Source organism: Phascolarctos cinereus, unplaced genomic scaffold (assembly GCF_003287225.1).
Source record: "Phascolarctos cinereus isolate Bilbo 61053 unplaced genomic scaffold, phaCin_HiC Scaffold_5;HRSCAF=322, whole genome shotgun sequence".
NCBI lineage: Eukaryota > Metazoa > Chordata > Mammalia > Diprotodontia > Phascolarctidae > Phascolarctos > Phascolarctos cinereus.
Window position 1 is genome coordinate 403935055 of NW_027555958.1, and position 25407 is coordinate 403960461.

The window sequence follows — 25407 nt, forward strand, 5'->3', positions numbered from 1 at the left end:
TGTAATCTAGGATGAACCCTGAGACATACATATGGGCATAAGGCAATAAAGCAATGTTCACTCAACCATCACCCTAGTACATCTTAGTATTTCAGTGGGATGCTAGAACAAGGCAAGTTTCAAATGCTGTTGCTCTCCTCACCTTTATCCTCCTTTCATTCTTGGCTTTGTTATTTCCCTGCCTCCCTTGCCATATATCCCTTTATTTTTTTATCCCAATGTATTCTGTTTGCTTCCTTTTTTTCTCTCCTAATTGCTTTCCCTTGTAATCCTGTCTTTTCCTACCCAGTCACATCTGATTCTCAGCTTCTTGAGCACTGAGAGTAGTTTCTTACAAATTAGAGATGTGTGCTGAATCATTTATTTTAGACTTGAGTTTTTGGGTTTTTGGTTTGGTTTTTTTTTTTTGGTGGAGGAAAGGGCCTTCTCTTTAAAAAAGAAAAAAAAATTTTACATCACCGTTTTGAAATATACACCCTACTCAGCAAGCCTTTACACTTTACAACAAAAGATTAAAATAGAAAAATCTTCCCATGCTTCTCTGAACTCTTCATATTCTTATAGTGAAGTAATATTACAGTGCTGAGTCATTTGTGATATTCTAGATAAGATTAGACCAAGTTGTACCCCTTCACATATTTGAATAGTGCTCAAAATTCAGGGAAAAAAAATGTGTTGTTTTTAAACTAAGTTGCTAGGGATTCTTTGCTAGGGATTTGATTATCATAAATCTGATCAGCAATTGGCAAATAAAAAATAAAATAGCCATCCACAGTTCATCCCTAGTGCTACTGCACAAAGAATGAAATAATCTCAATATATAAAGAGATTATATTCTAATGGGGGAGATGAACAAAGACATAAATAAAGGTAAAATGAGTAAATACAAAGAAGATAAAGACAAGGTAGCTCCAACAGGGAAGACACTAGCAAGTGGGATTAGGAAAAGCTTCATTTAGAAGATGGTGCTTTGAGTTTGGTCTTAAAGGAAAAAGTGCATTCTAGGCACGTGGGATGGCCAGTCAGATGAAGTTTCAGGTGAGGAAAATAGAGAAGGCAAGTGTGACTGGATATCAGAGTGTGGGAGGGGGAGTAGTATCCATTGAAGCTGTAAAGATAGGTTGGGGACAATTTAGAAAACTAAACAGAGGAGTTTTTGATTTATCCTAGACACATCAGGAAACTACTGGAGTTAAGTATGGAGTCACAGGGTCAGGAAAATTACTTCGGCAGCAGTCTGTATTATGAACTAGAATGGGAACAGATGGGGCAGGGTGGAGGGTGTTGCAATAATTTAGTCAATCACCATCAACTAAGGTAGTATCTGTGCTGAGTGGAGAGAAGAGGTTGGATGAAAGAGATGTGAAGTTAGGAATAGCAAGATGTGGCAGCTAATGGAGATAATGTGGGATGAGAAAGAGTGGAGGATGATGCCAACATTACAAACCTTAGAGCCTGGAAATATGGTGGTGCTTTCAACAGAAACGAAAGTTTGGGGGAAAAGATAATGAGTTCAATTTTGGACATGCTGAAATATCCAACAGGCAATTAATTAGTGGTGTGTGGCTGACAAAAGACTGGGGCTAGATATAGATCTATCTGAGTCATCTGCATAAAGGTAATAACTAAACTCATGGGAACCGCGGACCAAGAGAGAATGTAGAGGAAGACTAGAAGAGGGCCCAAGACAGAACACCCACAGTTTAGGGAAAGGGGAATATGAATGATGAGCTAACAAGGAAGTGGTCATATAGGTGGGAAAACCAGGAGAGACTAGTGTCAGTAAAAGAAAAAAAAAAGAATTATCAAGAAAAGTAGGTGGTCATCGGTGTCAAAGGCAACAGACAGGTTAAGAAAACTTAGAACTGAGAAAAACCATTAGATTTGGCAACTGACCAACCATTGATGACTTTGAAGAGAGCAGTTTCAGTGAAGTTGGAAGCCCGATTGGAATGGAAAACCCTTTAGGAGGGATCTCTACAAAACAAAGGCTCAATTATGCTGACACATTTGTGATCCTGTAGAAGGGCAGGATCGGGCAGCTCTACGCACTGACATACCTGTGTACTTCTTGCTAGCTAAGGAGGAACCAGAACCGGGGAGCAACAGAAAGATGTTCTTAGGCTAGAGACCTAAGGAGCAAATTGAAAGTAAGACACATCATTTACCTCTAGGTGGTGCCACTCAGCTACACTGGCATATTGCTTTCCGATGGATTCTTAAGTACAGTATTCAAAGTAGAAATCCAAAACCCTGGATTTTCTTTGCCATTAATAAATTTGCCTTGTGAGCATAAAGGAGATGATGCTGATTTCTTGAAGACTATGCCAACAGAACACAGATTCTGACAGGGCCTACCATGTTGGATGGGGTGATAGTAAAGCTAAATTTTGAGAAATTTTCATCATTAGATTGGCCATGAGGTTATTAAATTCTCAACCACAAAAGCTCTTAAAGACCATCTACTAAGTTATACAGGCATTGTGATACAAGTTGGTGAAGGGAGTACTAATGACAAAAATCAGATTCTTGGAAATATTGGAATCTAGAGAAGTACATGATAAATTCTCTAGTCCACATTCTTATAGTCAAGAAAGCAGGCCCAGAGAGGTCTTTGTTCAAGTTTCAACTTTCTAACTCCAAATTCTATGTTTTTCCTACTCTCTACATTCTCTCTCTCTCTTTGTCAATCGATGTGTGTACAATCTATTTCTGGCACTCAAGAATCCACCACCCCACCCTTCTCCACCCCAGTCTGCCAGCCAATCTCTTTCTCTAACCCTTCAAAACCTTTTTCTGACTGTTCAAAAGCCTTCATAACCTAATGCTGCCACACACACACACACACACACACACACACACACACACACACACTCCCCTTTCTTCAGGTCACTTCAGTCTTGGAATGCTCCCAGCTTCAACAGAGAAGATGGATGACATCAATCCCATTTCAGGTTGCAAAAGAAAAACACTCTGGGAAGAAGCTTAAAGAAGAATCAAGAGACTGAAAAGACTGGAGATCTCTCCCTCTCACCAACTCTGCCAGGCCCCTGATGCAGGGGCAGGGTTTTGATTTCCACCAATGAGGAGAGATTCCCAAACCCATAGGCTTTGGGACAAGAATTACATTATGAAAACTATTAACATAATTGATCGTATTAATAACAAGAACAATAAAAATTTTATTGTATCAATAGATGCAGAAAAAAGTGTTTGACAAAATACAATGTCTATTTCTGTTTTTAAAAAAACCTCAAAAAGAGGGACGGAGCCAAGATGGCAGAGTGAAAGCAGTGACTTGCTTGAGCTCTCCCCCAAACCCTTCCAAATACTCATAAAAAATGGCTCTAAACAAATTCTGAAGCAGCAGAACCCACAAAAAGACAGAGTGAAACAAATTTCCAGCCAAGACAACCTAGATGATTCATCAGAAAGGTGTATTGCGCCGGGCTGGGAGCGCAGCGCAGCATGGGCGCACAGGCCGCAGCAAACCTGGAGCAGGCCTCAGAGGACTGAATCGGGCAGCTGTGGAGGTTTCCAGACTCCTCAATCCACTAATGCCAAAGACAACTTAGAAGGTCAGTGGGAAAAGTATGTTTCTGTCGGAGGTCAGAGAGGAAGGCGGGGTTTCAGCTCCATTCCCCAAGAGCATGGCCCTGGGGGGGGCAGCTGCTTCCTGAGCTTCTGGCCCACAGACTGAGGGGGAATCCAGTGGCTGATCAGAGAGGGACTGCAGGGATCTCTTTGCCAGTGCTGAGGCAGGAATCTCTTGCTTTGCCCGTGTGTGGATCTGGGTCACAGTTCTGGGCGGCAGTGCTGGGGTGAGGAGGAGTGCTGGCATGGTGGAGCTTGTAGTGGCTGTGGAGAGAACCCCTCCTCACAGTTACAGGACAGAAAGGAATACTTGTGGTCACAGGCCAGGAAAGGAGTAAACACCTCACCCCTTATCATACCACCTTGGAAGAACTGAAAATTTACAGGTCCCTACAAGTATCTCTGAAAACAGCTACACAAACCCCTGAAGCTTGGGACAGTACACTCTCCACATTGGAAGCAGATTCTTACCTTAACAAAGAGTTTAAAACTCAAGTAATTGGCTGGGATCATGAGCAAGCAGCGCAAAAAGAGTCAGACTATATTATCTTACTTTGGTGAAAAAGAAGATCAAAATATACAACCAGAAGAAGACAACAAAATCAAAGCTCCTACATCCAAAGCCTCCAAGAAAAATATGAATCAGTCCCAGGCCTTGGAAGAGCTCAAAAGGGATTTTGAGAAGCAAGTAAGGGAAGTAGAGGAAAAACTGGAGAGAGAAATGAGAGTGATGCAAGAAAATCATGAAAAACAAGTCAACAGCTTGCTAAAGGAGACCCAAAAAAATACTGAAGAAAATAACACCTTAAAAAACAGCCTAACCCAAATGGCAAAAGAGGTCCAAAAAGCCAATGAGGAGAAAAATGCCCTAAAAAGAAAATTGGCCAAATGGAAAAGGAAGTCCAAAAGATTACTGAAGAAAATACTTCCTTAAAAATTAGAATAGAGCAATTGGAAGACAGTGACTTTATGAGAAATCAAGACACTGTAAAACAAATCCAAAAGAATGAAAAATTAGAAAACAATGTGAAATATCTCATTGGAAAAACAACTGACCTGGAAAATAGATCCAGGAGAGAGAATTTAAAAATTATTGGACTATCTGAAAGCCATGATCAAAAAAAGAGCCTAGACATCATCTTTCAAGAAATTATCAAGGAAAACTGCCCTTATATATTAGAACCAGAGGGCAAAATAGAAATTGAAAGAATCCATAGACCTCCTCCTGAAAGAGATCCCCAAAGGAAAACTCCTAGGAATATTGTAGCCAAATTCCAGAGTTCCCAGGTCAAGGAGAAAATATTACAAGCTGCCAGAAGGAAACAATTCAAGTACTGTGGAAACACAATCAGGATAACACAAGATTTAGCAGCTTCTACATTAAAGGACCGCAGGGCATGGAATATAATATTCCGAGGGCAAAGGAGATAGGATTACAACCAAGAATCACCTACCCAGCAAAACTGAGTATAATCCTTCAGGGGAAAAAATGGTCATTCAGTGAAATAGAGGACTTTCAAGCATTCCTGATGAAAAGACCAGAGCTAAACAGAAAATTTGACTTTCAAATACAGGACTCAAGTGGAACATGAAGAGGTAAACAGGAAAGAGAAATCATAAGAGACTTATTAAGATTGAACTGTTTACATTCCTGCATGGAAAGATGATATTTGTAACTCATGAGAACTTTGTCAGTATTAGGGTAGTTGAAGGAAAAAAATATGTATGTATATAGATAGATAGATAGATAGAGGGCACAGGGTGAGTTGAAGATTAAGGGGTCATATCTGGAGAATAAAATTAAGGGATGAGAGAGGATGATACTCGGAGAAGAAAGGGAGAGGTAGAATGGGGTAAATTATCTCACAAAAAAAACAGAAAAGAAAAGTCTCACAGTGGAGGGGAAACAGGGGAAGGTGAGAGGGAATGAGGAATCTTATTCTCATAGGATTTGGCTTAAGGAGAGAATAACATACACATTCAATTGGGTATGGAAATCTGTCTTACCCTACAGGAAAATAGGGGGAGAAGGGGACAAGAGAGCAGGGGGTGATAGAGAGGAGGGCAGATTGGGAAAGAGGGTAATCAGAAGTAAATACTTCTGAGGAGGGACAGGGTCAAAAGAAAGAATAGAATAAATGGGAGGGCAGGATAGGATTAAGGGAAATAGAGTTAGTTTTTCACAACATGTCTACTAAGGAAGTGTTTTGCATAACTGCACATGTACAACCTATATTGAGTTGCTTGCCTTTTCAATGAGGGTGGGTGGGGAGGGAGGAAGGGAGAAAATTTGGAACTCAAAGTTTTAAAAACACATGTTTTAAAAAAAATGTTTTCACATGCAACTGGGAAATAAGAAATACAGGAAATGGGGTACAGAAGTCTATCCTGCTCTACAGGAAAATAGAAGGCGAAGGGGATAAGAGAAGGGAGGGGGGAGAGATAGAAGAGAAGGCAGACCAGGGGAATGGGTATTCAGAATGCATGCCATCTTGGGGTGGGGGGAGGGGTGAGAAATTTGGAACTCAAAAACTTGTGGAAGTGAATATTGAAAACTAAAAATAAATAAATTTATATTGAAAAAAAAAATAAAAAAACCCTCGAAAACAGGAGCCTTTCCTTAACATGGTAAATTTTATATACACACATATATACATGTGTATTTATGCATGTATAAATACATACACACACATATAGATATATAGATACACACACATACACCCTAAAAGCCAGCTTTATATACAATGGGAATAACTTAGAAACCCTTCCAAGAAGAAACACGTATTCCCATTGTCACCACTTTTATTTGACATAGTGCTAGAAATGTTAGTTACAACTAGGGGTGGGCCACAGGTTCCCCACCCCTGGACAACAATAAGACAAGAAAATGAAATTGAAACAAAATTATTACTTTTGCAAATGACATTATGGTGTACTTATAAGACCCTGAAGAATCAACTAAAATTTAATAGAAACAATAACATCAGTGAAATTTCAGGATAAAAATAAATCCATAAGAATAATCAGTATTTCTATATAATATAAATAAAACCCAATAGAAAGAGCTTGAGAAATTCAATTTAAAATAGCCAAACTATTTGAGGGTCTGCCTACTAAGAAAAACACAAGAATCACTTGAGTACAACTCCAAAACTTTGTTTATAGAAATAGACCTACGTAGAGAAATATTCATTGGTTGCTGATAGGCTGAGCTAATGTCATAAAAATCACAGCACTGCCTAAATTAATTTACTTATTCAGTGTCATATCAAGCTATTAAAGAATTGCTTTATTAATTGGAATTTAAAAAATAGTAATGAAATTCATCTGGAGGCATAAAAGATAAAAAATATCCAGGGAAATAATGAAATAATGTAGGAAGGGAAGGGAACAATTTGGTACTGGTTTTAAAATGAGATCTATCAATGGAACAGATTAGGTACATAACATACAAAAGCAAACCAGCCTAGTAGCCTAGTTATATACCCAAAGACCTCAGCTACTGGGGTTAGGAATATTTGATTTTTTTTTAACCACTCCTCTGGACCTTTTCCAACATCAGTGTTTTTTTCTTAAAATAAGGAAAACCCAAATTCTTCTTGGCATTCAAAGCACAAAGACCAATTCCAGAGGTGTGCTGGACTTAGCTCATACTGGCTCTTAAGAGCTTGTTGTTAAATTTTCAATGTAAGCATTTACACCTTGGAACCAGAGCTTAATTTATTATTTTGTTGATTATCTAAACTTAAAAAAGTGATAAAGAAAATGTTAATGATACAGATTAAACTTAAAAGTATGTTGTGGGTACATTTTCCCTCCAGACAGCTGGCTATTACATTTACTGAAATGCCTCTGAATTTAACTACCATCAAACAAATTCATCATTACTATGTTATTTATTAATTATGAGAAATACTGGGCCAATTTTTCCCAGCCTACAAATGTTCTGAGCTTCTCCATAAATTCAAAGTAATGCCTATTGTTTACTCCACCCAGATGGAAATCATCTCTCTGTGAACTCCTGATGAAGAGCTGATGGAGAAACCGGAAGTAAGTACAAAGGACATATCTAAAAGTAAATGTGTTTGCATCAGCCAAATTCAATCAGCTAAGCTAGGATTCCCTTAGGAAAAGGGTTTTAGGATTACAGTATAGATAGATGATTTATAAGTATGGGGGCAGAGTGAAGATTGAATTTCCTACTTTAAAAATTTTTTTTCAAAGTGAAGTTTGTTAAGACCCTTTTGAAGAATTCGGGTAAGTTCCCTGACCTAGCATTTGGCTCAGAGGGCTGCTAGTGATGAAATAAAACACCAGGCAGAATGTTGGATCTGCTTAATTCTGTTAAGTGATTTAATACTAATGGGTTTGGGAGGTCACAGAGCACAGAAAAAGAACCAGAAAAGAATTTAAGAAGTTATTTAATCCACCTTCCCTTTCCCCTTATAAAGAAACTTTCACCAAGCATTCCAGTCAGATGGGTATTGATCTCAGAACTCAATCCCATCACCACCTCATGTCCTCATTATCACTCCATGTCCTGCCTGATTCCAACCCTTCTAAATATTGACCACTCTCTCTTGCATACACACACACACACACACACACACACACACACACATACACACACACACACACATATATGATGTATTAAATTCAAACTGGATTCCTCAGCCTGGCATTCAAAGCTTTCCATTAAATAAGTCCACATTATATATCCAGACTCATTTCTTGATATTCCCCAGCCCCACCCCTTCATTCCACAGAATCATTGAGTTGGAAGGAACCCCAGAAATCATCTAGTTCAGCAGGTAAAGAAAGTAGCCTTCAATTGGGCCAGTTTCCTTGCTGTCCCCATCCACACAGCCTGATCATTTCTACTTCAAGGACCTTACCCAAGCCTTTCTCCTTGATTAGAATGCCCTCACACCACCTCTCCACAAAACCAAATCACATAATTCCACCATAAACCAGCACAAAATTCATCCCCTTCATGAACACCTACCTAGAAGCCTACTCCATAGCAAGTATTCCCTTAACTCCTAATTTCATCTAGTATAGTGTTCTTTTTGCAGCTTTCATACTTTTGCTTATGTATTGCCTTAGGATCATATTCCAATTAGTACCATTAGGCAGCTAGCAGGTACAGTGGATAAATCCTCCTCAGACACCTGCTGTCACTCTCACCTGTATCTCCAAGAAGTTGTAGTGAGTGCAACAGTCAAATCCCCAGTAAAAGCATCTTGACAGACGGATTAAAGCAGGTTGAGGGTAACCTGGGCTGAAACTCGTTGGTGAGTTAAGGGATGTCTACCCCAAACATATGAAGATTTCCCCAGAGGAATAGGCGGATGAGAACAGTTTGTTCCAATGATCATGAAGGTGGCTTCCAGCAGGCATGATTAGAGCTTGGTCACATATCAAAGATGCCAAAGTCATCCACTGCATCCCAGGCCATTGCCAAGTTGTCCTGACTTTTGTCCTGCCACCGGACTTTGATGACTTTGGAAGAGAGAGTGAGGCTGATAATCTTTGCAACTCTGCCTTAGTTAAATCCAATTCACAAGTGAGTCAAGACATCACCCCATGGTGGCATTGGTCCTGTTCAAAAACAAAAGACAAACAACTAGGTGCCCTGGGAAAGCCACTTAACCTCTGTTTGCTTCAGTTTCCTTATATGTAAAATGGGGACAATAATAGCATCTACCTTCCAGGGTTGTTGTGAGGATCAAATGAGGTAATATTTGTATACCACTTGGCAAATCTTGAAGTTCTAAGTAAATTCCAGTGATTATTATCAAGTTGTCGCATTACATTTATATTGTCTTTCAACTAAATTCTAAGCCATCAAGTCAACAGGTATTTATTAAGTTTCCCTACCTTTTGCCAGGCACCGTGCTAAGTGCTGGGGATATCAAGAAATAAAATAGACTCTAGGGGTGGGGAACCTGGGACCTCGAGGCCACTTGTGGCCCTCTAGGTCCTCAAGTCCAACAAATTTGTTCTGTGAAATTTGGATTCAATCAAAGGGGCCCACTTGATGATCTAGAGGGCCACATTTGGCCTTGAGGCCCCAGGTTCCCCACCCCTGAAATAGACAGTCCTTGCCTTCAAGGAGCTTATAATGGGAGATACAACATTCAAACAATTATATCTATCTATATCTATATCTATATATCTATATGTGTGTGTATATGTATGTATATTTATAGGGGCACATGTATCATGTATTAGACTCATGTGTATATAAATGCATATGTGGCATATATATGTATGTATTATTTATATAGACATGTATGTATACATACATACATGGGGATATAACCCCTGTCGAAAAGCCCATTGGAATGAGACTCTCTCCTCATTGGTAGAGATGAATGCTCTGGCCTGAGTGAGGAATGGGGTATTCATCTCCACCAGGGAGGAGAGAGTCTCATCCCAATGGACTTTGGGACAGTGGAGAGACAGAGATAGAAACAGCAAGATAGACAGGGAAATGGACATAGGTATATGTGTATCTATATGCTTTACATACACTCACATGTATGTATATATAAATAAAACACATATATTGCATGTTATATATTTAGTATGCACATCTATGTCAAGATATGTATAGGAAAAGTAGAAATTATCTCAGAGGGGAGGCACTAACATTAAGAGGACTGAAAAAAGGTTTCATGTAGAAGGTAGAATTTTAGCTGCCATTTGAAGGAATCCAGAGAAGCCAAGAGGCAGAGAGAATTCTAGGCATAGAGGATAAGCACTAAAAATACCAAGAGACCCAACTTTTTACGGCCAGTGTGAGTTGGGGAAGTGGGACCAGAAGGGGTGATATATATATATAGATATATAGATATATTTGTATGTATGTATGTATACACATACATATATATCTGTGTATATGCATGCATATATGTATGTATATGTATATGTGTATACATATGGTGTCCCAAAAGTCTTAGTGCAGTTTTAGCTCTATCATCCTATGTATGTGCATGTTCTCTTCCCCTATAGAATACAGACTCCTTAAGGGCAGCGATTAGTTCATTTTTGTATTTATACTCTTAGCACTTAGAATAGTGTCCTATTGTTTGAGAGCAAGGTCTTTGTACATCCTAAGCAGCTAGCCTAGGAACTTATATACAGCAGTCACTCAACTGAGTTGAATTAGGTAGCTTTAAAAGCTGCTCAGCCTTGTGTAAATAGCAACTCAATATAATTAGCAAATTGATTTTCTGTCACCTTTCCAATTTTTTTAACCTTTGTAATAGCCTTCATGAATCCTCCTCATTCAACCTTGATGAATCTTCAAGGATTATTTCACCTACCTATCCTCAGACAAAAGGGTCATAGCCTTCTGAGTCTTTGAAGTACCTTTGTTCCAAAGGATCTTATAATAATTGCCCAATCAACCTTTACCCTTAGGAAAAGGAGAAATGCCATCATTTGTTATTGTGATCTGGCAAAGAGGCCTAAGAGTCAGTCCAGTGGAATTTACAAGTCTCTACCCAAGATGCCCAGACCTTTGCTGGGTGGTTTTGGGAGACTAGAGAAGAAATATAAGATACAGCTCCCATTCTCAAGAATCTAACTGGAGAGGGGCAGCTAAGTGGCGCAGTGGATAGAGCACCAGCCCTGAAATCAGGAGTACCTGAGTTCAAATCCGGCCTCAGACCAAACACTTGACACTTACTAGCTGTGTGACCCTGGGCAAGTCACTTAACCCCAATTGCCTAAAAAAAAAAAAGACTCTAACTGGAGAGACAAGACTAACATACATGAAACCCTAAGAGACCAGTACAGGTCAGTAAGGCCTGGATGACTATTAGTTGGGGATTCAGATATGAGCTGGACTAAATTGGTGCTGAAATCTTTCTTGACTCTACTGAAGTCAGAGTCAACTTTAAATTATCCAGATTAATGTGAGTACAAAACTAAATGGTAAATTGCGAGGGGACAGACTCTACATTTCTTCAATATGTGTTTGTATTAGTAGTTCTCAAACTTTTAGTCTCAGGATTCCTTAAAAATTCTTGAGAATTCCCCAAAGAGTTTTTGTTTTTATGTCGGTTATATCTTTCAATATTTAGCACATTAGAAATTAAGACATTTTATTGTTATTATGAAAATAGGTTTTTTTCTATTTTTATATACACTTCTATGCCTTACAGACATAAAGGAGTCCATAGACCTCTCTTTGAAAACCATTGATTTATATGCACATTGGTTGTGTCTCTTGTTTCAATGGAAGCTCCTTGAGAATAGGGTTTGTTTCATTCATTGTATTTATATTCCAATTATAAGCAAGTCAACAAGCATTTATTTGTATGGCCAGTACCTGACTCTTAACAAGGAATTTTAGTCAAGAAGCATTTATTAAGTACCTACTATGTGCCAGGCTTGATGCTAAATGCTGGAGATAACAAAGAAAGGCAGAAAACATCCTCTGCTTTCAGGAAGCTCAGTGAGGCATCTAGGTGGTGCAATGGATAGAGTGCTGGGTGTGGATCAGGAAGACCTGAGTTCAAATCTCGTCTCAGATACTCACTAGCTGTGTGGCTCTGGGCAAGTCACTTGACCTCAGTTTTCTCAACTATAAAACAGGGATACTAACAGCACCTACCCTGCAGGGCTGTTGTGAGGATTGAATGAGATAATATTTGTAAAAGTGCTTACCACAGTGCCTTGCCCATAGTAGGCACAAAATACATGCTTATTCCCTCTCCCTGACCCCTTTCTAATGGGGAAGGCACTTAATATATACTTATTAATTGAGTTCAGCACTTCCAAGGTTCTTTACAGCAAAGAGACCAGTATGGCTGTACCACAGAGATATTGGGAGAATGGAAAAGTAGGAAAGAGCTCCAGTGTAAAGAGCTTTAGATGACAGATAGAGGATTTTATATTTGATCCTTGAAGCAAAGCAGGAAAGGCCCTCTGCAGAGGGTAGCACTTGAGCTAAGCACTGATGAAAGTAGAGATTCTAGGAAAGTGAAGAAGGAGAATATTCTGGGAATTGGGGATAGCCAGATCAAAGACACATACACGGGACACACAGGTGAGAGATGGCATGTTATATGTAAGGAATAATAATAATAACTAACATTTACATAACCCTTTAGGATTTGCAAAGTGTTTTACAAATATTAGCTCATTTTGTCCTTGCAACAGCCTAAGAGACAGGTGCTATTATTATCCCGATTTGATAGATAAGGAAACTGAGGCAGACTTGCCTCTCAGTTAAGTGACTTGCCCAAGTTAAGACTCACTGAAGTGACTTGCCCAAGGTTACACATATAGGAGGTCTCTGAGCCTAGATTTGAACTTGGATCTCTTCCTGACTCCAGACCCAGTACTCTGTACACTGTTACCACCTAGCAACCTCATCAGCAAGAATAACAACAATCCAGATTTGAATAGTACCTTAAGGCTTCCAAAGTCCCTGAGCCTCAGTTGCCTCGTCTGTAAAATGAGGGGTTAGCACTAGATGACCTCTGAGGTTCTTCCCAGTTCTAGATCAATAGTCCTATGTGTTTATGTTTTACTTTGGTCGCAAAAGCCCCAGGAGGCTGACAGTCAAGTGCTCTTGTCCACTTCTTAGTGGCCCTTTTTTCCTTTAAAACTTAGCTCAAGCACCTGCTCCTACGTGACACCTTTCTTGATCCCTCCAACTGCTGGTGCCTCTCTCTCTGCAGTTTGTAGTAGTTCTCCCTGGACAAACTCCTCTGAAGTGAGGAGGGCTCCATCACCTTCGCAAAGTTCTAGGATACCCTCTGAGGGTTTGCAGCAGTTTTCTCTGATGCTATTGATCCTGTTCTAGCATGTTCCCCCACTGTTAGCCTCCAACAATCAGTGCCCCAGTTCCCTTTAACTAATAGGAAAAAAGATTAGCTTTTACAAAAGGATGTTGACTCAGCAGATACAGCAAGTACCGAAGTATAAACATTTTGCCCCAACATCTGGGGAAACACTCTCCCTTATACCACCTGGGACCCTGGGAAGAGGAAGTCCAGACTAAATTAACTCACTTGTAGGACTTGCCCCTACCAGGTTCTTTCCAAGTATGGAATATAGCCACTGAACAAGTTCAAATCTCAGCTATTATCGGTCATTCCCTCGGGACCCTCAGTGCAGAAAAAATGTGGGGGCTGGATGAGGGGGCCTCTAGGTCTCTTGCAGCTGAGGAGTCCTGCCTTGGATCCTACACCTAGGCCTCCTGCTAGCTCATTCTCTTGATCTTTTGAAGTTTACAAGATCGTGTCTATCTCCTGTCTCCTTCACCAAAAAGAGGAAAGGACAGACAGAGGCATAGCATAACAGGGCCTTTCCCTCATGGGCTACATTGAGGCAGCACAGACAGGGATTGAAGGGCCTGAGGCCTTTCTTCCTACTGAAGGCTAGTCCTCATTTGCTCCAACAGAAATCAGTCTAGAAAAACCAGAGCCGTAAGCCTGGCCCTGGCTGACTGGTGCCTTTTGAATACAACCCAGTACCTATGTTTCTCTTTGCCCTGTGGTTAGCAGATTGGAACTAGCTACAGCAGGTCTGTGCATCGAGGTATTTCCACCATGTGTCATCACATCTTTCTGAAAGCAGACTCCCCAGCATCTTCCCTTTGGGGAATCGTCAGTCCCGGTTACAAATTATTTTGTATATGCATAAACGTATACATGTTATAGCCTCTGATAGACCATTGAGGGTAGAGACTCCGAGTATGGAGGGTTTTATTTATTTGTATTTGGTATCTGTATTCCTAGTATATAGCATAGTGCCCAGCACACACACACACACACACACACACACACACACACACACACACACACACACACACACACTAATGATTGTTGATTGGGTCATTCACTGATTTTACAGATGTGGAAAATGAGCTGAGGTAATTTCCCAAGGTCCTATAATGGTAAGTGTCAGAGCTGGGACTCATGCCCAGGTCTTCTGACTCCTGCAATATTCTTTCAACGACACTATTTCTGGGGAGTCATAGTCAGATGAGCACACTTTCATTCTCAGTTCTCAGGTGATTAAAACAAATAAATCCTTCTCAAGACATCATTCGTCCTGTTTGTGAGCCACATAATACTCTCGCTGCCTTTGGCCAGGGGTGAGCGCACAGGCTGGAGCCCCTCTGTGGTGGTCTAAGTCTCTTTGCTTGTGTCCAGGTTGCTATGGAGACCCTGAAGAGTGAGCCAAAACTAGGCACTTGCTCAAGGAGTCTCACCTTCTAGTCTAAGAGCATCTCAATAGAGACAGTAATGATGAAAATGATTTTTCAAAATAGATTAAAATTATATCCCCAGCCCTGCCCTCCCTGGAAGACACAGATTCACCTGGCCAGTAAAACAAAACCACCACATGAAAGAGTGCTCCACATCACTAATAATAGGAAAAACTTATTTTTAACAATCAAAAGAATAGAACCACACCACCCTTTACAGGCTTTCCCTTCTGGAGGCTTTGGCTAAAGGGAAGGCAGGTCTCTTTGGCAAGTCCTGGCTTATTATGATTTTGTAATTAACCTTGATGTTGCCAAAAGAAACCAAATCCACAGTCCCAGGCCCTCACTATCAGGGCAATGCCAGCTCACCCTAGAATCAACCATCTCACAATCTTCAAAACCAGCTGTAACACATAAAAATAGGGTACCCTGGACTGGCCTGTCTGGCTTTGTCCTATCTAATGTGTTCAAGTGAGGAGGCAAGAACTAAGTCCTTGGTGGGAAATGCCTTAAGTATTTGTGTGCCAACTGGGGCTGGAAGCATGTGGCCCACTAGGTTATAGCCCCATTATTGCTTTTGTCCCTGCTATGTCCATTATTTTAGGTGAAGGATGTTAGACATGTCTGTGGCCCTGTGAGCTTCAAAGAGTCATGAGAGCAAGCAGCCAGAAGGTCTGGGTACAGAATCCATGCAAGGTTTTGTAGCCAGCTAATCCATCAAGGAGGCCCCAAGGAACAACCTTCAACCCTTGGTACCAGACTCTTCTACCAACCAAGCATGCTGCATTGGGAGGTGAACTTGGTAGGGTGAATGCTATGCAGAGACCTACATCAAGTCAAGTCAAGGTCTACTTTCTTAAAGGACTGAGGGGGCAGAGGAGATGGTGTACCTTCAAGTGTTAGGCAGCCAATGTTTATAACTCCTCTGCTTGCTACATATTTGCAATAAATATTCCTTTGTAAAAGCTAATTGATGTAAAAGGGTTGGATTAAAACTAGACTGGTAATCACTAGAGACTGAACCTTGGGGGAAGCACACCAAAATGGAGGCTCAATATGGAATCACATCTGATCCCTCTCAAGGGAGAGGCATATGTAACTGGCCTTTTGAAGTCAGAGCTTCTCTACAATAGCATTCCTGTGGAGACAAAAGGAAATCCTGATACCCACCGCATGCTGCCCCAGGTCATAAGGACATACAGAAGAAGAGACCACTGCAACCCAAACCTATACAAAAAAGTCTGCCAGGAAGCTACCATATAGTGAAGGGTTGGAGCTGCCCCAACCCACTGAGTCTCAGATTCCATCAGAAGCATGAAAGGGTAAAAAGTTCCCAGTGCCTAGACCAAGTTATTTTTTCCATTTAGAGACCAGGAGCAGGGGAGTCCCAATGTAGGGTGGAATGGGCCAATCAGCCCATTATGCAATAGGGAAAAACCCCCCAAATAATTGTTATCATGGGCACTGAAAATTTCCTAGAATTCCCTGAATCCCAAATTATTTGTTATCATGGGGACTGAGAATTTCCCAGTTCTCTTTCTCTGGTGTGTTTTTTTTTTAATTGTTCTATTGGTGCCTTTGTGTATATAGAGAATCACCATCATTTTCTACCCTCTCCTTCCTTCAGAATGAGCCCTCCCTTGTGACAAAGAATGCAATTAAGCAAAAACATCTGCTGTGGAGGCAGTGTCTGATAATATATTCAATATGTTGTCCTTTGAGTCCCTCCACACCTCAGCTGGGAGGGCGGAGATATGCTTCATTACCTATTCTCCAGAGCATTCATTTTGTTTTCCATTACTCATAGTTCAACTTCCTTTTAGTGATCTATTCATTTCCATTGTTATTGCTATCATTCTACATACTCTGCTTTTGGTTCTGATTATTTCTCTTCATCAGTTCATGCATATCTTCTCAAGGTCCTCATGCTCATCCCTCCTTCCTACATAATCATATTCCATTGTATAACAGAGTTTTTTGTCTGTTCCCCAATAAATGGGCACCCACTTTGCTACTACAAAGAATGATGTGACCTTTGTACTTAAGGTCTGCCTATTTGTCTATTGATTTTAAAAGAAACATGCTGCTGGGCAGCAGTTGGGAACACATTATTAGTAAGCTATTTTTTAAAAATAAGAATCCAAAGAATAAGAGTGTCCAGGACTGAGGCTTCAGCTCTGCTGGTTCAAGGCTACCAAGCATGTCTGCCCCAAATTTCAAACTGCCCCTCCCCAGGAACCCTCTGCCTTACAAATATTAGCTCATTTGATCCTCTGTGGAGACCTGATAGAGTCCTTTCTTCTTTTAAGGTATGGCTCAGGCACCATCTTGTACATGAAACCTCCTGACCCCCCAAATTCTAGTGCTCTCTCAAACTACCTTGCACTTAACTACTTTGTTTCGTTGTTTTTCGGCTGTTTTAGTGACGCACAACTTTTCATGACCCTATTTGGGATTTTCTTCATAAAGTTACTGGAGTGGTTTGCCATTTCTTTCTCCAGCTCATTTTACAGATGAGGAAACTGAGGGAAACAGGGTTAAGTGAATTGCCTAGGGTCACACAGCTGGTGTCTGAGGCCATATTTACATATTTGTATTTATTATTAACTTTACATTTGTGCCACATATATTCATAAATATGTATGTGTGTTTGTTTCAAGAGATGGTGCCCAGATAAGAAGTTCTGGAGATGAAGCCAGAAAGCCAAAAGAAGGGAGAAGCACCACAACTTTGTTCCCGTGGACCCTCATGGACCAAGCAAGGCAATGTTGAGAAGCAGCCATGTTTACCCACTACAGACCCATGCATCTGGCAGATGCTACACATTGGCCAAGACTAATTATCCAGTGGAGATCACACCATGGGAGCCCCATAGGGAGCAGCCCTGGGACATCAGAGGCATGGGTTGGCCCTCCACATGTACACCCTGACTGTGTACATTCCATGTGCCTAGAGGCAGTCTGTCTTTAGCCCTGATCCATTAAGCACTTGAAATGAATAGCTTAAATATGATGAAGGCTAACATCAAATTTGTGGAGGGATGGTTAATATGTTTAATGACAAATCTGGAATGCAAAAAAAACCCTCAAAAAACCAAGAAACAAAAACTAAAGCCACCAACTTAGACTAGAATGATGCACTGAGTTGAAAACGAAACTTAGTAAGAATAAATTTAAATTCCTGCACCTGGGTTCAAAGCAATAAATTACAGAAGAATGGGAGGATTGGCTCAATGAAAGTTCATTCAAAAAGATCTAGGAGTTTTAGCTGACCATAAGCTCAATGTATTCAATAGTGGGATTTGGCTGCCAGAAAAAGGGAAAAGAATGGGAATAAACGTTTCTTAAGCACCTCCTAAATGCCAGGCAGTATACTAAGTGCTTTATAAATAGTATCTTATTTGATCCTCACAACAACCCCACAAGGTAGGTGCTGTTATTATCCCCATTTTACAGTAGAGGAAACTGAGGCAAATAGAGGTTAAGTGACTTGCCCATGGTCACACAGCTAGCATGTCTAAGGAAAGATTTGAATGCAGATCTTCCTGTTTCTGGGCCCAACTCTCTCTCCACTGTACCACCACCAGCCAGTAAAAAGCCAATGCAAAGTCAGGCTTCATTAGCTGCCATCAGAGCCAACCCTTGTAGCATTATCATGCTTAGATCTAGGCCTCTACCTCCCTTCCTGGCCTACGGGCCATCCATGCTGCCTCCCTCTGGCCACACCTTTGGGAAACTTGGATTCCACCCCAGGAAACATCACAGGTGAGCTTTTGCTTTGTCTCCTGGAACCAATCAATCTTCCACCTCGCTTTCTGGCCACCAGCTCCAAACCATTCCCCTTGGGTGTAGCTTCCTCCCATCTCCAACCTCTCTTTTTTGTGTTCTTTTCTGTTTTTAGAGTGTAAGCTTCTTGAGGATAGGACCCAGCTTACTTGCTTGCATTCTCAGTGCCTAGCACAGTGCCTGGCCCTTCATAAATGCTGTATCTAATTATCGATTAAAAGATGCATAGTGTCCAGGATTATGATGATAATAGGTCTGACATACTCTGCCGTGGTTAAACCCCACCTAGGGTATTGTGTTCAGTTCGCTAAGAACCCCGCCCCTAGGAGAAGCCAAAGTCTGCACTGACCTGCACATTTTAGGAAGGCTCGGGGTATATGGAGGATATCCAGAAGATAGTGAACTAGGTCATGAAGACTTTTGAAAATCATTCTCACGTGAGTGAGCATCCATGGGGAGAGCTAGGACTCAGAGGAGAAGATTTAGGTGGAATGTAGCCTCTATCCCAAACATTTTTAAGACTGTCACATAAAGGAAAGATTAGACTTATTTGCTTAGTCAGCCTCGAAGGACATAATATGAGGAACAACGGGTAGGAGCTATAGAGAGGCAGGCTTAAGCATGAGGTCTAGTAACGAGAACCATCCAAAGGCAGAATGAGCAGCCCTGGGGAGCAGTGATTTCCCTCTCACTGGAGATCTTCAGGTAAAGGCCTGATGACCAGTAGGCAAAAATATTATAGAGGGTGCCTTGTTTAGAGAAAAGGTACATTAGAATCCCTCTGAGGTCACTTCCAAGTCCAGATTTTGAGAATTCCTCCACCCTAGCCAAGGATGGAGCCTGTAGGATTATTCCACCTTTCTTCAAACACATCCTTCAGGCAATGTATTTTCCCTTTATGATTTGTGTTTTCCTCTTGAATGTTCTTTTAAACCTGATTTCATCTGTACTGTGCACTGGGAGGAGTAATCACAGCTGATTTCTCCCTAGCTACTGGAGTTAACATATGTAAAGAATTATACAGACCTTAAAGTGCTACATAAATTATTATTATTATTATTATTATTATTATTATTATTATTATTATTATTATTATTGGCTCAAACCCATCTGGGGGTGGCCTTGGCCTCTGCAACCCTGCCTAGCTCAGATCTAGGCCCACTGAATACTTGCTGATTATTTGATTGATTGAACCTTAAGCAGGTCAATGGGATCAATAGACTTTGCTCCTATCTATTGGAACAATAAGATTGTTGTTGTTGTTGTTGTCCTTTTTCATCCTTCTCAAAGAGGACCAATGTAGCTGTGTGACCCTGGGCAAGTCACTTAACCCTAATCACCTCACCAAAAAAAAAACATCAAAGAGAACCAATGACATCAGAAGGGCGATGTCTTGACTTGTAAGTGAACTGGATTTAAGTGAGGCAGGGCTATACAAAGCCATCAACCTTCTTCTGTCCTCCAGAATCATTGGAGTGCAGTGGCAAGCCATAGGTCAGGATGACTGGCAATGACCCAGCCTACTTGCTAGGAACAACAGGGAAATGAAAGGGAGAGGTCAAATGTAAATGGTTTGCTATCAGAATCAGGAAGAAGGCAAACCAGAACTTACACAGAAAAGAGAAGAATGCCTTGTTTCATCATTGGAAAATCTTACTACAGATTGACCAAAGTTTTAGAAAGACTCCTGGGTCTGGTGCTGATCTTAATGTTTGGGGTTCAAAGGAGCATAGATTAAGACTTGAAATGACTTTCACGGTCAGCTAGTCAGAGGATCATATATTGAGAGCTGGAAGAGTCTTCGAGGTCAGCTTTGTCACTTTACAAAGGAGGAAGCCAAGACCCCAAGAGGTGGTGACTTGCCCAAGGTCATAGCTAGTAAATGGAATGGAAGAGCGATGTCCTCCGATTCCAAATCCCATGCTTTTCACTGCACCATGTGGTCATAAAGGTAAAAGGCACAGACAGAAGTCATGGGTGAAGAGCTATGACTCCAAAAGTGACTGTCCTAATTCTTGCTATTTCTACCTTGTTTAATATTGAGCCTAACCAGAATGTTTTCAGCCTGTGGGAGTTTACCTTCAGGAGAAGTGATTCTGCAGTATGTAAAAATGGATGTGATAAGGTGGTCAAGGAATAATTAGGTCTAGAATTGGTGAATAATAGTAACTACAATAACAGTCCTATAGCCATTACAAAATATTCTACTTGGTAACAACCCTGTGAGATGGGAAATTAAATTACTATCCCTGTTGTACAGGTAAAAAAAATCTAAAGCTCAGGGGCTGCTACGTGGCACAGTAGATACAGCCCCGGCCCTGGAGTCAGGAGGATCTGAGTTCAAATCTGGCCTCAGATACTTGCCACTTACTAGCTGTGTGACCCTGGGCCGGTCATTTAACTCCAATTGCCTCGCAAAAAGAAAAAGAAAAAAGAAAATTCTTCCTAATACTGATCTAGAATCAGCCCTACTTCTCTTTGGAGCAGCAGACAATTCCTTTCTACTTGACTGTCCTTCAGATACTTAAAAGAATGTGATCATTTCTTGCCTTAGTCTTCTCTTATTTAGGTTGAACATTTCTAGTTCTTTCAACTGTCAGTCAAGTGGTCAATAAACATTAAGTACCTACTATAAGCCAGTCTTTGTACTAAGCACAGAGGATACAAAGAAAGGCAAAATATAGTTCCTGCCCTGAAGGAGTTGACATTCCAATGGGGGAGATGTTATGTAAACAGCTATGTACAAACAAGATACATAGGGGACAAATTGGAAATAATCAATAGAGGACCATTGATTTGGAGCTGAGAGATCTCATCTAGTCCAACCCCTCATTTTTCAGAGGAGGAAATGGAGGTCCAGGGAAATTAAGCGATTTGCCTAAGGTTACCCAGGCAACAATTGGAAGAGCCAGAATTAGAACCCTGGCCCTCCAAACTCAGCACTCTTTGTACCCCTAAACTGCTTAGCATCATAATTGCCCTTCTGTGAATACTTTCTGATTTGTCAACATACTGCTTAAAGGGCGTCATGAAGAACTGAGAGAGGGAGTAGATAGAGAGCAGATTTCAAAGACAGGAAGATGGCTTCAAGTCTGACACCAAAGTGGACTGGAGCCATTTTGAACTGGCCTTAGCGAGCCTATTGTTAAATGTTCAAGGTGAGCCGCTATACCTCAAAATGAGTAAATGCTACAAATCAATCAGGGCTTGGTTTATTGTTTTGTTGACTGTTTAGACTTAAGAAAGTGATAGAGAATATGTTAAGAATGGAGATTAAACTTAAAAGTGTATTATATGTCTCTCCCCACCACCCCACCAATCCTCTCCCACAACTGCTATTAAACATTTACCAACACATTCGTGTTTTGAATTTGACACACACTAGCTGTGTGACCCCAGGCAAATTACTTCACTCTCTCAGGGTTCTAAGCAACTCCCTAAGATTGTTCGTTGCAGAGAAGGTAGCAATCTGCATTGCAGGAGAGTTTCCTCCCCTGGGAGTTCCTTATAGCAGTGAGAACTCAACTGAACCTAATACTCCATATGTGGTCTGACCACAACAGAGTACAGTGGGACCGTTGCTTCTCTTGACCTGTTCACTGTACTTTTTATTAATGCTATTTTAGAATATTAGGTCTCTTAGCAACTACATCATACCATTGGCTCATATTAAGCTTGTGGTCAACTAAGACTTCCCACCTCATAGATCTTTTTTTCATATGAACTGCTGCCAACCCAGGCATAACTCCTCTAGGTTTATGGACCCTAGAGGGATGGCAGAGATATCAGAAAGTGTCTACAAATGAACTTGGGTCAGCCACAGCCATTTTGATCTTTAACAAATAGACCTTCTGTTGACTGAATATGTCTCACATGCATGTGTGTGTGTGTGTGTGTGTGCTCTTTTTAAAAAATTATGATTAATCTTTTTTATATCTTCTACATTTTGTATTATGCTTTTAAAACGTATGTACAGGCTATTGTGATAAAATACAAATTTATTTAAAAGCTAGTCTGTCTTTTCTCAATCAACTGATACTGAGTACATCTTTTATCAAAGAGACACTCATACTTGAAAAGATTGGGGACCACTTTACTAGGCTTTGAAAGTCTGTTTTTTTCCCATTGAGATTCCTTATTTAGTGCCTCTGCACCATTTATGGGTGGGGGCTGGGAAACAGTAGAGAGAGAGAGATTCCAGATGGGAGGGCAGCTGACTAAAAAGAAGACCTCATTGTTCTGATTCCGGCAGCCAACTGAAAGAGAGAGGGAGAGAGAAAGAGAGGGAGAGAGAGAGAGAGAGAGAGAGAGAGAGAGAGAGAGAGAGAGAGTGAGAGAGAGAAGAGAGAGAGGAAGAAGAAGAGAATAGAAGAAAGAGAAAGAGGAGAGAAAGAAGAGAGAAAAGAGTGAAGAAAAGAGAGAGGGAAAAAGAGAGGAGAGAGGAGTAAGAGGAGGAGGGAGAGAAAGAGAGAGAAGAAGAAGAAGAAGAAGAAGAAGAAGAAGAAGAAGAAGAAGAAGAAGAAGAAGAAGAAGAAGAAGAAGAAGAAGAAGAAGAAAAAGAAGAAGAAGGAGGAGGAGGAGGAGGAGAGGAGAGAAGACAGAGAGAAGAAGAGAGAAGGAAAGAGAGAAGAGAGAAAAGGAGGGACAGAGGAGAGAAAAGAGAGCTGTATAGTGTCTGGTGGCCATTTCCTTCTCCATCTCATTTTACAGATGAGGCAAACAGAATTAAGTGACTTGCCCAGAGTCACACAGCTAGCAAATGTCTGAGGCTGGATTTGAACTCAGGAAGATGAATCTTAGAAGGGGTCTGTAAGTTTCACCAGACTGCCCAGGGGTGTGTGACACAATAAAAAGCAAAGAGCCCCTGGTTGAGTCTAATCCCCTCATTTTATAAATAAGGAAACTAGACCCAGAGAGGTAAGAACTAGAATTATAATCCAAGTCTCCTGTCATCAAGTCCAGCATTCTTTCTACCACACAACATGGTTGTTGAGAATTCCCAGGACTTACATATTTTGGTTCCATAAGCTCCCCACCTTTTTCACAAACACAGAAACAGGGTGTTCTTGCTTTATAATTGTCTGAATGCATCCCACAGGGGCCTTACAATACATAGTATATTACAGATAGTAAAACCTCATTAACAAACTTAGGACCCCTAAATTCAAAATTCACGAGTTATTTGGTCAGGAGTTGAGCAAAAATCTAACCTTTGTATTTAATTATGATAAACTGATTTCCTAAGCAAAGGAATAGTATGCACAAAACCACAAGATAAACTGTTTTCAACTTTTAAAGCCACTTTAGCAATGCCTATTTATTTTTGGTTAATATGTTCATTATAAGTTAATCTTATTTATTTGTTAAATCAGTTTCCTTATCTGTCAGATGAGCTGGAGAAGGAAATGGCAAACCACTCCAGTGTCTTTGCTAAAAAAAACCCAAATGGGCTCATGAAGATGCAGACATGACTGAAACACCTCAACAACAGTTATTTCGGGGCAGCTAGGTGGCGTAGTGGATAGAGCACTGGCCCTGAAGTCAGGAGGACCTCAATTCAAATCTGGCCTCAGACCAAACACTTGACACTTATTAGCTGTGTGACCCTGGGCAAGTCACTTAACCCCAATTGCCAAAAAAAAAAGAAGAAGAAAAAACCCCAACAGTTGTTTCAATTTAGTACAGTTTTGCTATATTGATCTTTTAAAGACAATAGGAGAAAGATTCAGACTTTCAGGATACAGATATCCTCATCAGCCATCAACACATACGGCTCCATAAGCTTCCCAATTCTTCTTCAGTTGCCCCAATTTTTCTTACTAGGGAGATAGGAAATTTTAATTTATAATTGTCATGCCCATAACCCTGACCACCTGATCATCAGACTTTTAAGACTTCACAAGTGTTCCCCAGAAAAGGAAACGTTAGAAATAGAATAAGGGAAATGATCTCAGAAGTGATGAATGATCCTATGACCCTATAGTATAAATTACAGATGACCATTGCCAACTCTGTGGTATGGCATGCACTAATTCCCTAATACTACAACTTGCACCCAATCCTTAGGTAGTTCAGTAGCATAGTAAAACATACAGAACAGAGATTAGATAGATAGATAGATAGATGGATGGATGGAGGTGGATAGAAAGAAAGAAAGAAAAAAGAAATATGGATGGAGGGATGATGGATGGATGGATGGATGGAGGAAACATTTGTTAATCACTTAATATGTGCCAGGTTCTCTGCTAAGCATTTTTACAAACTAAGTATAATTTACAAACATAAGTAAACAAGACAGACCCTGCCTTCAATGAAATTATGTTTTAATGAGGAAAGACAACCTATAAAGGGAATCTGGAAACAGAGGAAGGGGGTACATGAAGTGGCATGGATGGCTATATCTAGGCAAGATGAGGTGAAAGTTCACCTGTCAGATCCCACGATCCTGGGGGCAGAGGCCAAGCCTCCACTGAGAGGGGAATCAGATTAATTGCTAGAACACAGGCAGACAAGTATGGAGATAGCTGAGATGTATTTATAGGATAAAAAGAAGGGTGATTTCAGAGTGAAAAGTCTTGGGTTCAAATTCCAGCTCTGCCACTTAACTACCTGGGTGACATTGGGCTAATGATGTCATCTCTCTGGACTTCAGCTTCCTCCTCTATAAAAGAAAGTACATAGACTAAATGACTTATAACTTTCAGCTCTAAACCTAGGATCCTATGAAACTAAGAGTGGGAAACATTCACAGAACAAGAGAAATTTATTAATAGACACAAAGAGAGAGAAACCCAA

General features: G+C 40.6%; 1 long non-coding RNA gene across 1 annotated transcript; it reads left to right on the forward strand.

The window, feature by feature from the left end:
- The first annotated feature begins 5060 nt into the window (after positions 1–5060).
- Positions 5061–22624, forward strand: LOC110206850 (uncharacterized). Its single transcript, XR_002324026.2, has 3 exons — positions 5061–5190; positions 7591–7644; positions 17488–22624. It is a non-coding gene; the product is annotated as an uncharacterized LOC110206850 (long non-coding RNA).
- The last annotated feature ends 2783 nt before the right edge of the window (positions 22625–25407 follow it).